Source organism: Pieris napi, chromosome 23 (genome assembly GCF_905475465.1).
Source record: "Pieris napi chromosome 23, ilPieNapi1.2, whole genome shotgun sequence".
In the NCBI taxonomy this organism is placed as follows: Eukaryota; Metazoa; Arthropoda; class Insecta; order Lepidoptera; family Pieridae; genus Pieris; species Pieris napi.
In genome coordinates this window covers 4901523-4917884 of record NC_062256.1, presented here as the reverse complement: position 1 = coordinate 4917884, position 16362 = coordinate 4901523, and positions in this window count along the sequence as shown.

The following is a 16362-nucleotide window of genomic DNA, read 5'->3' as shown; positions in this document are numbered from 1 at the left end:
ATATGGCCAGGACATTACTGCAATATTGCATAGTGTGGCTGCTATTGTTTGCAATGTTGCCGGGCCACAGTGTTGCAGCCATCAATTGCAGGAAAACATGACCTGTTTTGAAGCCCAATATACAAGTAAACACAATAATTTCAAGTATTATTTACGTTTTATTTAATTGCTATAGTCCACCCTATCAGTGGTAGCAGAGATTTTTTTTTTAATCGTCTGTCTGAAGGATAGAACCGTTGACAAAATCAAATTACGATACCTGGTGCTTACAAGCACAGGCGATTCTCATAAGATACAATTTGTGGGAATACGCTAGTGGTGAAAAAACGCAAGCGGCATCTTCGACTGCCGAAGAAAAGAATGCGTTCCTAAAGGAAGGCTTAAAGGCAAGGTCAGAGCTATTTTTACTTATATCTCCACCAGAACTTAAACAAATTAAAGGGTGTAATACATCCAAGGAGGGATGGGACAAACTAAAGTCTGTACATCAAAAACCAGGGCCGGCAAAGAGGCAACGCTATTAAAACAACTAGTATTGAAGAAAATGACTGCACAAGAAGATGTGAGAGACCATATCAGTAATTTTATAAATGTAGTAGGTAAATTAAAAGACATGGATGTCAAAATGCATCAAGAGTTATTAAGCATAATGATGTTATACAGTTTACCTACAAATTCCGATAGCTTCCGAACGGCAATTGAGTCGAGAGATGTTCTGCCAAGTCCTGGCAATTTAAAAATAAAAATCGAAGAAGAATACGAAGCAAGAAGGCAAACCGAAGCGAGTGAACCTCAGCCTTCAGAAGCATTCTACACAAAGACGAAGAAAAAGGTACAATTTTTCAAGAATTGCAATAAGAAAGGGCATTCCACTGAAGCTTGTTGGTCGAAGAAGAGACCCAATAACCCCAATAAAACTAAAGGTCAAGAAAAGACATATAACATCACAAAGAGGTACACAAAGTATTATGTTCGTACCTATACTAAGCCGTACAAGTTAGAATTTGTCAAAGGGCCTTTTCAAAAACTCTTAGCGTTGGTATTCATAGACTTCGAAACATAGCCAAAAAATATTTTTTAAGCGGTACAATGCCAGAAGAAAATAGAGGCGGTGATAGGGTTTCGAGAAAAAATTCCGCAAAGAAGGAAAGTGTTATGCGATTCATTGAGTCTTTTAAATGTATCGAATCACACTATTGCAGATCAGATACTTCTGAGAGGAAATATGTATCATCTGATTTGAATATTCGTAAGATGTGGAAGATGTATCAGACAAAACAAGAAGATGATCAACTCAAAGTGCGTCATTGTTTCAATATCATTCGATTGCCAAAAAAATCAGGTACTGCCTAAAGTTCCTGATCAGATTGCTTATTATTCAAGGCAGTTTTATATATACAATTTCACAGCAGTACTCGGCACAAGGACAAACAAATTTCCCAAGGAAAGCGTCCGCATATATATGCATGTATACATGGACTGAAAATGTCCATGCTAAGTAATCGAATGAGATAGCATCAGACGTTTTTGACTTGCGTGTTTCGTGTGGCCAGAAAATATTTTTCGTAAGTGTTTATTTTGATGGCACAATTGGTTAGGAAACATATTTTGTATAAGAATCAATTTTAAACTATTCATTATCTATGTGTTCAAACGTCTGTTTCATAGAACAGTGTTAATAGTAGTAGATATTTTTACAATAATTTTTTATAACCTCAATGTACCTAGGGTACACCTGGTACACTTTCTTATGGGAGATATGATCCCGCCGGATCAAGTGTCCCCTAATATATATATAAAACAAAAGAAAGTGCAAGAAAAAGAATACCAATCGATAAGGAAATCTTGGAGTTGGCTGTTAATGATGTTATAGGAGGTAAGAGTATTCGTGGTACTGCCAAAGGTTATGGGATAGCAGTTATGACACTGAAAAGATACGTCAGAAAGAAGAAAAATGCTACGACTGAAAATATTGACTACACGCCAAACTATCGCCAGTCACAAATTTTTTCGTCAACTGAACAGACAGAACTTGTTAGTTATTTAATAATGGCCAGTAAATTGTACCATGGATTAACTCCTAAGAATGTACGAGACCTTGCATTTCAATATGCTTCTGAAAATAGTAAAAAAATACCACCAAAATGGGTTGAACAGGAAACAGCTTCTTACGATTGGTTCTACGGTTTTATGAATCGTCACAAAGAGTTGTCATTGCGTGTACCCGAAGCCACTAGTTTGTCTCGCACCACAGCTTTTAACAGACACAATGTTGGAACTTTCTTTGAGAATTTGAAAAGCTTATTACAGAGATTTAATTTTGGGCCGGACCAAATCTGGAATGTAGACGAAACTGGAATCACTACAGTTCATAAGCCAAAAGAAATTGTAGCATATAGAGGTCTTAAACAAGTGTCTAAGGTCACATCTGGAGAACGTGGGCAGCTTGTTACTGTATGTGGAGCTATAAATGCTATAGGTAACCACCTTCCACCATTTATTATATTCCCACGTAAAATTTGGCAGCCCAGCCAGGTGGCCCACCGGGTACTGAAGGAGCTCCACATCCGAGTGGATGGATGACTGGACCAAATTTCCTACTTTTCCTAAAAAAAATTCATAAGCGTATAAGATGCACCAAGGACAGCCCTTGTATTATTATATTTGACAACCATGAGTCACACATTACCATTGACTCTATAAACTACTGCAAAGCAATAACTTCGTAGTGGTATTAGATAAAATGATGTATTATACCATTTTGTAAACGGTATGAACTGCGCATTTTTTTTAAATAGCTGGTCACTTACGTTTTCATACTTTTTTTTTACATGAAACACTCTCAAACTATGCCAAAATTATTATGTTATCAAATTTCATGTCAAAAACTCAAGTTCTTATTTTGTTTTTGAAAAAAGTACCATAGATACTTATATTATTTAATGTATTTCTAGTAGTATAGTCTATCAGGAATAAGATGACACCAAAAACGCCACAAATTTCATTACTTTGTGGCCGTTGTGCACATGAATGTGAAGTAAAGTAAAAATAACTTATGTTTTTCTAAAAAAAAACATATTTTGGGCATCACTTGGATTTTTTTTTTTTGATATTTTTTTCTGAGCGCTGGAGAGCTGTTCCGTGCGGGGTTCAAGGATAATCCATTCTTTCTGGGAAACCCTGTATACATGGACTGAAAATGTCCATGCTAAGTAATCGAATGAGATAGCATCAGACGTTTTTGACTTGCGTGTTTCGTGTGGCCAGAAAATATTTTTCGTAAGTGTTTATTTTGATGGCACAATTGGTTAGGAAACATATTTTGTATAAGAATCAATTTTAAACTATTCATTATCTATGTGTTTAAACGTCTGTTTCATAGAACAGTGTTAATAGTAGTAGATATTTTTACAATATTTTTTTATAACCTCAATGTACCTAGGGTACACATGGTACACTTTCTTATGGGAGATATGATCCCGCCGGATCAAGTGTTTATTTTTTAATAATTTCAGGATTCAATATGCCTAGAGTATATAAAACAAAAGAAGGTGCAAGAAAAGGAATACCAATCGATGAGGAAATCTTGGAGTTGGCTGTTAATGATGTTATAAGGAGTAAGAGTATTCGTGGTACTGCCAAAGGTTACGGGATAGCAGTTATGACACTGAAAAGATATGTCAGAAAGAAGAAAAATGCTACGACTGAAAATATTGACTACACGCCAAACTATCGCCAGTCACAAATTTTTTCGTCAACTGAAGAGACAGAACGTGTTAGTTATTTAAATAATGGCCAGTAAATTGTACCATGAATTAACTCCTAAGAATTTACGAGACCTTGCATTTCAATATGCTTCTGAAAATAGTAAAAAAAATACCACCAAAATGGGTTGAACAGGAAACAGCTACTTACGATTGGTTCTACGGTTTTATGAATCGTCACAAAGAGTTGTCATTGCGTGTACCCGAAGCCACTAGTTTGTCTCGCGCCACAGCTTTTAACAGACACAATGTTGGAACTTTCTTTGAGAATTTGAAAAGCTTATTACAAAGATTTAATTTTGGGCCGGACCAAATCTGGAATGTAGACGAAACTGGAATCACTACAGTTCATAAGCCAAAAGAAATTGTAGCATATAGAGGTCTTAAACAAGTGTCTAAGGTCACATCTGGAAAACGTGGGCAGCTTTTTACTGTATGTGGAGCTATAAATGCTATAGGTAACCTTCCACCATTTATTATATTCCCACGTAAAAATTGGCAGCAACGAATGATAGATGGTGCCCCACCGGGTACTGAAGAAGCTCCACATCCGAGTGGATGGATGACTGGACCAAATTTCCTACTTTTCCTAAAAAAAATTCATAAGCATATAAGATGCACCAAGGACCCAAACATATAAGAGGCACCCTTGTCTTATTATATTTGACAACCATGAGTCACATAACCATTGACTCTATAAACTACTGCAAAGATAATGGTATCCATCTCTTAACTATACCAACACGTACCTCTCCAAAATAACAAACTTTGGATCGAATAGTATTTGGAGCGATGAAGTCATACTACAATACTGCATGCGATAATTGGATGGTTAGTCATCCAGGGCGGCCGTTAACCATATATGATTTGGCTGGATGTCTAGGCAGTGCTTACCCAAATGCAATGACTCCTAGAAATATTCAGAAAAGTTTCACAGTTACTGGAATTTTTCCATTTAACCCTAATATATTCACAGATGACGAATATTTAAGCTCCTACGTTACTGACAGAAAAAACGTGCAAACTGAAACAGACAATGTTATAACCTCACCATCTGTGTCACCGTTTATTTTACTTAATCAATCTTTAACCCTTAATTGGTCGCGTGGGTTGTCATACACCCCAGAGCGGGTTCCCAGGCGCACAACTTTTTAAAATTTGAATTTAGCGCGCTGCTCTTCTAGGTAGCTTCGTAAACATGTAAAACGTACATGATTCAGTTGCGAGCGGCGCTCGGTTGTGGACGGTTGGGCTCGGAGAGTGTGTTTGGGGTGCACGACACCCCAGGTGACTGTTTGTGTGGTCTAAATTCCGAGTAAGTAAATAGTTGTTAATTTTATTATTTCCGTTTTAAAACATTGTATTTTGCAAGTGATGAATGTTAAAAGTGTTCAATTATAATAATTTGACATTTTTGAGGTTATGTTGTGATATTTTTGTTTTTGGTTTCCAGTAAAATCAAAAATGCCACGTGGACTAAAAGATCCGGAAATTATACAGTTTTTAGAAGAAGAAGAAGAGGCTATCGATAGTGCATCTGAAAATGAGCAAGATCATGACGTAATAGTAAGTGACCATGTCACCGAATCGGAGCAAAGCGAAAACGAAAAAACGAATCGAATGATCAGTGGTAGTGAGGATGAGGTCCCTTTACAAAATTTAGCCAGCTCCTCTCAAAGTCATGATCAATCATTTTACCTCGGAAAAAATAGACTAACAAAATGGTACAAACATCCACCACGCTCCATGGTCAGAACTCAACGTTCTAATATTGTGACAGAAACTGCTGGACCCAAAGGACCCGCTGGAGACATAATGACTTTGAGCGATGCATTTTTGAGTATATTTTCAAGGGAAACCGTAGATCTTATTCTGACTTACACGAACGAATATATAATATCCATTCAAAACAACTTCCAGAGAGAACGTGATTGCAAAGTTGTTTCTCACGAAGAGTTACTCGCATTCTTTGGACTCCTTTATATGTCGGGAGTGCTTCGATCATCGCATTTGAATTATCAAGATTTATGGGCTGCTCATGGCACCGGAATCGAATTTTTCTCGAACACAATGAGTTGCAAAAGATTCCTTTTTATTCTCAGGAGTTTACGGTTTGATAGCCGAACAACAAGGGAAGTGAGACAATCACTGGATAAACTGGCGGCTATCAGGGACTTCTGCAATTTGATGAATGACAATTTTCAAAAATGTTATAGTATGTCTGAGAATGTTACTATTGATGAGCAGTTACCTGCGTTCCGAGGAAGATTCTGTGGCGTCGTGTATATGCCTAGCAAACTTATAACATTAAAGATTATACAACTACACCTCAACATCATAAATCTAACTCAGATGTAGAAAGACTGCATAATACTATTCAAGAACTTTATCGTTTACAAAGAGATTCTGATCTAGAAAAAAATCAACTTAATAACACATTCCTATCATATAACATATTCACATCAATCAACTTAATAACATATTCACAATTTGAAGTTCATTTTGGAAGGAAAGCAAAATTGCGAAGCTTAGATAATGTCAAAGTTGTTATACAAAATTATACAGCTTAACAGCGGGAATTTTCAAAAAGTTTAAATAAAATTGTTCATGAATTATTAAAACGAGGAAAAGAAGTTAGAAATGAACGAATTAATAAGAAAATTAAAACCCCTAAGATTTATAAAGTAGGCAATGTCGCTTATTTAAAAAATAGCATGGCAGATAGGCATAAAACTAAACCTAGATTTTTAGGTCCATTCACTATAGTCAGTGTAGAGCCACATAATAAGTATAAATTGAGTAATGGTCGATCATATCATGTTGAAGAACTAAATATTGTTCCAGACTCATCTTCTTCGTCACAGCATTCAAGTTCAGAAAATTAACTCCATCGGAAAATGTAATTTTAATAGAATCTAAACCAACTCGATTACTAGAAGGACGGTGGGCGATTATTCATAAATTAGATATTAAACCTATAAAGAATAACCTAGATAGTATTGAAAATTCTATGAAAAATGCTCTCACTAGATTTAAATCTGATGAAGTCAAGCGTGTATATCAGAGAATCGATATTATTTTAGAACATATCAGGGAAATTTGTAAACATTTGAATATACAAAGTAATAGTCGTATAAAGCGTGGATTAATTAATGGATTAGGATATGTAATCAAATCTATTACTGGTAATTTAGACCAAGACGATTTAGATAGTATTCAGAAAGATTTAGAAACTCTACGAGTAGCATATAATAAACAAATATCTGTAACAGATGATACATTGGAAGAATATAATAAGCAAATTGCTAATATAACCTTAATTCAACAGCAAATTAATCAACAATTTCAAGGAGTATTTAATTCAAAAATACAACAAAAAGTAGCGATTTCCTTATTATTACAGGCACAAACTTTACAAGATGTATCTGAAAGACTTAGTACTGCGATCACTTTTGCAGAACATAATATGTTTCATTATAGCATTTTACAATCTCATATTTTACAGGATACCATAAATAGTATACCAAAAGAAGTAATGTTATCTAATAATATAAATGATATAGAATCTTTTATAACAGTAAATAGTCGAATTATAAATCAGATAATATACTTTGTTATTAATATACCATTAGTTAAGATTCAAGTTTATAAGTCAAGGAAAATTGTTCCCATTATCCAAATTAATCCCTTCTGTACCCATCCTATAATGCAAAAGGTTACTTTAGCATACAACGACGAAGAAATCTATGAAGTAGAGGACTGCCGAAATTTGGATTTTCAGATATGTAAAGGAAATTTAATTAAAATCAATACTTGTGAGTCAGAAATACTAAACAAGAAAGAAAGTGACAAGTGCCAAGCTGTTCCAATAAAATGCCCAGTTCAGGAAGTATTTCAAATTTCACCAAAAGCTATATACATGTTTTTTTAATAAAACTATAGAAGTAAGTGCAAATTGCAATAATCACCAAGAAACTTTATGGACAAAAGGATCAAACATATTGTACGGTGAAAACTGTGAATTAAATATTTCTGATATAAAAATGTTCAAAACCACAGAGTCAAAAGACAAAATGATAATTGCTAATATTGATATTCCAATGATAGAAACTGCATCAGAAATAGACATTGTATATGACGCTACAAAAATCAAGTCTAAGCTGAAGCAACTAAAAACTATAGATTCTTTTAGTTAACACAGACAACATGAAATTATTCAATATAGTTGGATCAGTGTTATAACTATAATAATTGTCATTATAATTTTTGTTAAAATTCTCAGATCCAAGGTTTGGAAACTTAGGACTTCGAATTTGGAAGGGGAGAGTGAAGCCACCCAAGTCACTAGGGTTCTTTTAAAAAGAAATAACAATGAACTAGTTATTGAGAACCCTGACACCTCTCATAAAGATAAACAACTCCGAGCAATAACACCTTGGAATGAAACAATAAGTCATTAAGAATAAAGGCTTATTAATAAACAATAAGTCATTAAGACTGCATTCCTAAGATGACACCAGTGACCACCGGCATCCTACCCCGCGGACGCCGCATCTTTTGTATATAAGCAGAAGACTCTTGATAACTGATCATTCACATCACCACCTAGCACTAGGCTCTAGATAATCTTAAGTAATTTGTATATCTTTAAAGTTAATCTTTTAAATCTTAAATAATTTGTGTATCTTTAAAATAAAAAGTGTAATCTTTTAAACAAAGTTTTTTTTTAAATATCTCACACGTTGAGATATTTTGACTCATACATAAGATTTTTTGAATATTTCATTCACGTTTCTTATCGAACTAATTTTAAAAGATGGCAAGCTCGTTCGGCCGAGGATAAAGCGTCTCTCGCACAGAGAAAAGGGTTAATTCAGCAGCAGTTTAGGGAAAAATTAGGCTTGATTGTTGATAAACCCCGAAGTGGAGGAAGTGGCACATCCAATGATGGAAATACTGCACGTAAATTTTTCCATAACTCAGAAATTTCTGCCGAAATAACAGGTATTAAAAAAGATCTAATAGACAGATGTAGTCACCTTCTGCAGAGTCTATCATCAGGGTATAAAATAAATTCACAAAACGGTTCAGAGGTGATTGATAATGCTATATTGTCTATCGGTGAATTATCTGAAGAGGCCGCCGAATCTTGTAATAAATTAGTTAAACTATTTAGACGCGATAACACTAGGAAACATTCCCGAGAAGTAACTAATATGGATCTTTTGAACAAACTTCTTCTTAATTCAGACCCACGAAGAAGAAGTCTGTATTAGCAAAAGAAGTGTTGGATTTATTATGTACTTAAACTATATTGGCATAAAAGAAACCTGTAAATATTGTGAATTATAATGTTTTCCTATTATGTAAAAAGACGATGTTTTATATAAATCCTATGTTCAGTTTTCTATTACCTGGTAAATTTTATTATTTACATGTAATTAATAAAGCTATTTTCAGAAATAATTTATAAATAAAACTTATTCTATTGCTACCTATTATTTATTAGTACGGATGGATCCTTTTTTTTTTTGAGAATATAAATCTACCTTTTTAAAAATATATATTTTGTTTTACTTGTTATTATCATTAAAACCTTAAAAAAATCATTTCTTAGATAAAAAAGTTGATATTTCATTTTTAATCCGACATACAACCTCTATGACCGCCTTTCTTAAGGTGCGCTTACACGAGGGCAATAATTGCTCGGCGATACGAATGGACCGATCTGGAGCAATTAATGGAGCAATTTCAATAAATTCAATAAATTATTTCGGCGATATTGCTTCTAATTGCTCCAGATATTTCATATCGCTCAATGTCGCAGATACGAATTGACGAATATCCAATGGACTTGGAAATTCCTAGCAATTTTTGTATATGTCTCATTCGCACTTGTTTGTTTTGCGGCTTGCCGTCTTGCTTCCGCGGGGACAGCGAGAGGTCTAAATAATAATAATTTCTAACTACTTTATTCAAAAGTAATTCAAAGTATGTTCGTGACATTCTAGTAAAGTTTTTGAATAATATATTATCTAATTCTTGAAAAAAAAAACAATTAAATTAAAGAATTAAAGAAAAATAAAAATTTAATTAATTAACTATTTTTTTCTTTAATTGTTTAATTTTATTTTCACAATGAAAATTGCGGCCTCTTTGCCAAAAACGATCGCACCCAGATTTGACGCACCAGACGCCTTTTCCTTTTCTTTCTTTTTTGTTTTTGATTAATAATAAAAAAAGCGCTACAAGCCGCCGCAGCAAGAAGAATGTCGTCCATAGCGAGCGAATACTGAAATGCTCGTGTATGACAGTATTGCCTAGTTGATGAAGTTGTGCCATATCGCTCAATATTGTATTGCGCAGTATTGATGCTTGTTGCCGTTGCCGTAAATTGCTTGATGTAGTCGTGACGTCATAATTGACGAGTATTGACTGGAATTGAGCAATTTTAATTGCCCGTGTAAGCGCACCTTTAGGAACATTAGTCTAGTCGACAAGTTGAAAATGGAACAAAATAGAGATACTACTCTTAAAATTATGTGCGATAGCTCATTGGATCCGGAATGACGTCTAGAAAAATGTGCTAAAAGCGTGTATTAGCACATAAAAAATTGCAAAAGTTATAGACCATTAAAGATGAAAAAATAATGGCATTTAGTTTTTTGCCAATATTTAATAAACTATTAATATTTAAGAAATTTTAAATAAAGATTCTGAAAGAGGAGGAAATTTCTAATAAAAAACTCCTGACTCCCAGAACTCTATCTCCATTATTTATAATGTTAATTTAACGCTGAAAAAAGATCTGCGGTTGACATTTTTAGGATTCGCGCGTGGCGTCAAAAGCGACTACGGCACATTAATTAATTTATTTAAGGTATTGAATTTTTTTTTTTAAATTTGAAAAAATTATGGTGTGTTCTGAACACTATAATCAATTTATTCCCGTTGAAAATTTTACTTAAAGTTAATTTTTCAACAAGTTAAATAATTGTTAACTAACGAAATTTTCTCGAACGACCGTCTTAATTGTAAGTGAAAAAAAATGTTTAAATAATGGTCGTAAAAATATTTCGCTTCGTAGAGCCTTTCTTACATACATACTTAACAAGATCGTGCCATAAAAGTTAAAAAAATATTTATACTTTGTTTACAACAATTTTTTTACTTAAACAAAAACTTAAAAATCCATGTAATGATGTTAAAAAAAAATTTTTTTTTCTAAATCATCATATAATCGTCTTTTTATTAATACAAGATATTTATTGATTTGCAAAAAAAAAAATTCCCGCCATTTGTTGATAAATTTTTTTTAAACAAATTGATTAAATCAATATTTTTTTTAAAAAATTTAACACAACTTTATTACATTAAAAATTTTATGATTTTAAAAAAAAAATTTTCCTTAATAACAATTTTTAATTGTTTATAATCGTTTTTTTCCGAAGTCCGTTTCCGGCTGTCATACTGTAAGCATCGTAATTGTGTAGCTCCGTAATATTGAGTGCTAAAAAATAATTTCGTACACTGTTCTTGAGACTGCGACGTCACAAAACACAAATCGAAGTGTCGTCCGTGTAGTGGAACTACCGATTTCACACAATATCACGTAAGTTCTTGAATTTCAACAAAAGTATCTCCAAAAAGTGATAATTAGAGGTTAGAAATTCACCAATCATATTGAGCATAGACAAAAGATCAATGACATTGACACTTGTCACAGTAACAGCTAACTAGTGTTGCCAGAGCAAGTAAATAAAAACTACCACTAATTACGTTCCATAACACGCAGATTTAGTTTACAAGAATGGAGGATCAGTTTCAACTATTGTTTGATAAAATGAAGAATGAAATCTTGAACCAAACAATAGAATTGAAAGATTCGATAACAAATAATATAATGGAGAGATTAGACGAAAAACTTCAACCTATTATAACAGAAAATAGAAACTTAAAAATAAAAGTAGAAAATCTCGAAAAGGAAGTAGAAAGTTTAAAAAGAGGAAAGAAGCAAAACAATTTGATAATGTTTGGAGTAAATGAAGGCGAAAGGTCTACACAAGAATTAATACAAAATACAATACATATTTTCAAAACTGACCTTGACATACAATTACAAGAACATGAGATAAACAAAATATATCGTCTAGGAAAGGGAAAGTCTTCTGGAAAACCAAGACCAATTCTGATTTCCTTTACGAGCGAATGGAAGAAGAATGAAGTTATGGGAAAGAAGAAAAACTTCAAAAATGTATATGTTACAGAAGACTACACAAAGGAAGTAATAGAGAAAAGGAAAACGTTGCAGGCGCAGCTAAAAGAGGAGAGAGAAAAGGGAAATATCGCGTACCTGAAATTTGACAAACTAGTAGTAAAAGAAAAAAATACTAACATAAATAAGGAAAAGCGCAAAAGAGAAACATCATCATCCCCACAAAACAATGCTCAACCAAGGAAACAACAAACTCTAATGCCGCCGATTAACAATAGACCAAATGCTTTCGACGTAATGAGGATTAGAGCTAATTCTCTTTCGTCTTTTCCCGCTAAGACAACAACTAACAAAGAATAACAATTAACTGTCGGTAAACGGAAAAATAAACAGCTCAACATGAACCAACATAAAATAACAAAACAAAATACTTCCCCAAGCCGACTGGTCATCGTGGGGAAAAATGACCACGACCCTCTAAAGGAAAAAAATAACACTAACATGAAAAATAACACTAACATGAAAAACAAAGTAAGTGACATCCACATAGCAACTATTAACTGTCGATCTCTTAGAACACCTGAAAAACTCCAAGAACTAGAGCTGGCAATAGAAGAGTTAAAGTGGGATATTATAGGTATTAGCGAAATGCGCAGATTTGGAGAAGGTATAGAAAACCATGGCAAATACGTACTACATTATAAAGGGGAGACGCCCGGGCTGTATGGAGTTGGATTCATGGTGAAAGCAAATCTAGTCAACAACATAGAAGAACTTAGTGGATTCTCGGAACGTATTGCAATCCTTAATATAAAACTGCCCGTGAACGGAGATAAAGAAGAGAGATGGTCTATTATACAGGCATATTCACCAACTGAATCTGATAAAAAAGAGGACGTAAAAACAATTGAGGAATTCTATGAAAATCTCCAAAACGCTATTGATAACGCACACAAAAACGTCATCGTGATGGGAGACTTTAATGGACAAATTGGGATTCAAAATAGTGGGGAAGAAAATACCATAGGAAACTATGGGTATGGAAATAGAAGCAAAAACGGAACAAGACTAGTAAACTTTGCACTGGAAAACAGATTAAGTATTCTAAACAGTTTTTATAAAAGGAAACCATCAAAAAAATGGACATGGATCTCACCCAATGGACAATATAGGAATGAAATCGATTTTATTATGTCTAATAATAGAAAAGCCTTCAAGAACATTTCGATCATAAACAATTTAAACTTCCACACAGACCATAGGATGGTTCGAGTTGCGATGTCAGGAATGTTCAAGAAAACAAGACGATTTCAAAATAAACAATTAGCGGTACAATACTCAGGTGACCCTAAACTATTACTTAATAATCTTCAAACATCTCTAGATGCCGCGGAATTAGAGAAGAAAGAATATCCATCGATACAAGAAAAATACAACCTATTACTAAATCAACTAAAAACAGTAACCAGAAAAACAAACAAAAGTATCAAGAAAGAAGTCTCACTTACAATCAAACAATTATTACAAGAACGAAAAGAACTTTTACGACAAAAGGAAATTAAAGGAAACCGCCAAAGAGTAACAGAAGTAAGCAAAAAGATCAGTGAACAACTTAGGAAAGAAAGAAAAACTAAAAGATCTAATACAATGAAAAGTTACATAGAAAAGACAGGAGGAATAAAAAAGGCATTGAAGGAGTTAAACTACAAAAAGGACTGGATACCAAGTATGAGAAAGAAAGATGGCAATAATACAGGTAAAAGACTCGAAATATTAAAAATCGCTACAGAATTCTACCGAAACTTATACCAAAGTCAAAAAGAGAAAGACACTATAAAAGAAAACGACGAAATAACTAATGAAGAATATATACCGGAAATAATGAAGGAAGAAACCATAAAAGCAATAAATACACAAAAACTCGATAAAGCCCCTGGATCTGATCTTGTTACAAACGAACTTCTAAAAGCAACGTTACCAGTAATCGCTCCAAGACTTACAGATATATTTAATGAAATTATCAAAACGGAAAACATTCCAGAGGATTGGACAAAATCTACAATTATACTACTACATAAAAAAGGTGACAAAGGAGATATAGCAAATTACAGACCAATCAGTTTAATGTCCAATATTTACAAAGTGTTTTCAAAAATAATATTATCTAGAATCACAAACACACTTGAAGAAAATCAACCCAAAGAACAAGCTGGATTCCGTAGACATTTTTCAACAATAGACCACATACACGCCCTTAGACAAATACTCCAGAAATTTAAAGAATATAACAAAATTTACTACATAGGGTTCGTGGATTTCAACAAAGCATTCGACACACTTGAACATAGATTTATCTGGGACGCACTAAAAGATCAAGGCGTACATGCAAAATACATACGGATACTGAAAAACGTATACACAAAAAGCACCGCACAAGTAAAACTAGAATCTATAGGCGAAGAATTTCCGGTTGAGAGAGGTGTACGCCAGGGAGACCCAATTTCACCAAAAATATTTGCAGCAGTTCTGGAAATGATATTCAGAAATCTGGATTGGACGAATAAAGGACTAAATATAAATGGCGAAAATCTGAGTCACCTACGCTTTGCAGACGACCTAATCTTATTTTCGGAAAACCCGAAAACCCTAAAGGAAATGTTGCAACAGTTAGCGGAAGAAAGTAAGAAGGCAGGCCTGTCAATGAACTTAACGAAAACAAAAGTAATGTCTAACTCCTCACAAACAGAGTCCATAACAGTAAATGATGAAGAAATAGAGTATGTAAAGGAGTATGTGTATTTGGGACAGTTAATATCTACTGAGGAATGTATGCAAAAAGAAATAGAAAGAAGAATAACTAATACTTGGAAGAGATATTGGTCACTCAGTGAAGTCATGAAGAACCAGGATATGTCTATGAGGAACAAGAGGAGAATATACAATATGTGTATCTTACCATGCTTACTATATGGGTGCCAAACATGGGCATTGACAGAAGAACAAGCAAGGAAAATAAAAGTTTGTCAGAATGGAATGGAGAGAAGCACAATAGGAATTAAAAGAAAAGACCGAGTTAAACTAAAATGTATCAAAAACAAAACAAAATTTAAGAATGCATACACAACATACAAGTGCTTAAAGTGGAGGTGGGCTGGACATATGATAAGAGAGAAGAAGGAGAAATGGACGAGAATAATAACAGAATGGCAACCACGAGATAGTAAAAGAAACAGAGGCAGACAGACTAGAAGATGGGAGGACGACATCAAAAAAGTGGCGGGCCCAATATGGACGCGCATAGCGAAAAATAGAACAGAGTGGAAATCTTTAGAGGAGGCCTATGTCGAAAGACAAGCTGAAATGTAGAAACGACCGTTTACCGATACCGGATTTATGAAAAGAAAAGAAACTGTTAAAAGTTATAAACGTATTTGTAAGAAAAATTACTGTAAAAATAAGTTCAGCAATAAAGGCTATTTTATTTTATTTTATTTTATTTATTTATTTTACATGGATTTTTAAGTTTTTGTTTAAGTAAAAAAATTGTTATAAACAAAGTATAAATATTTTTTTAACTTTTATGGCACGATTTTGTTAAGTATGTATGTAAGAAAGGCTCTACGAAGCGAAATATTTTTACGACCATTATTTAAACATTTTTTTTCACTTACAATTAAGACGGTCGTTCGAGAAAATTTCGTTAGTTAACAATTATTTAACTTGTTGAAAAATTAACTTTAAGTAAAATTTTCAACGGGAATAAATTGATTATAGTGTTCAGAACACACCATAATTTTTTCAAATTTAAAAAAAAATATTCAATACCTTAAATAAATTAATTAATGTGCCGTAGTCGCTTTTGACGCCACGCGCGAATCCTAAAAATGTCAACCGCAGACCTATTTTCAGCGTTAAATTAACATTATAAATAATGGAGATAGAGTTCTGGGAGTCAGGAGTTTTTTATTAGAAATTTCCTCCTCTTTATTTCTTAAATATTAATAGTTTATTAAATATTGGCAAAAAACTAAATGCCATTATTTTTTCATCTTTAATGGTCTATAACTTTTGCAATTTTTTATGTGCTAATACACGCTTTTAGCACATTTTTCTAGACGTCATTCCGGATCCAATGAGCTATCGCACATAATTTTAAGAGTAGTATCTCTATTTTGTTCCATTTTCAACTTGTCGACTAGACTACATGGAACACTGTGCATCGCCAGAATCAGTTTTAAGTGCGTTTGATGAAAGTGATACAAAGTATAGAAAAAAATTTTTTCTATACTTTGTTATATATGGTTGTTTTTATTAATTTTAGAAGTTTTAGAAAAAAAATAAACAAAAGTTGAATATTTGTTTATAACAAATTGGTAAGTTAAT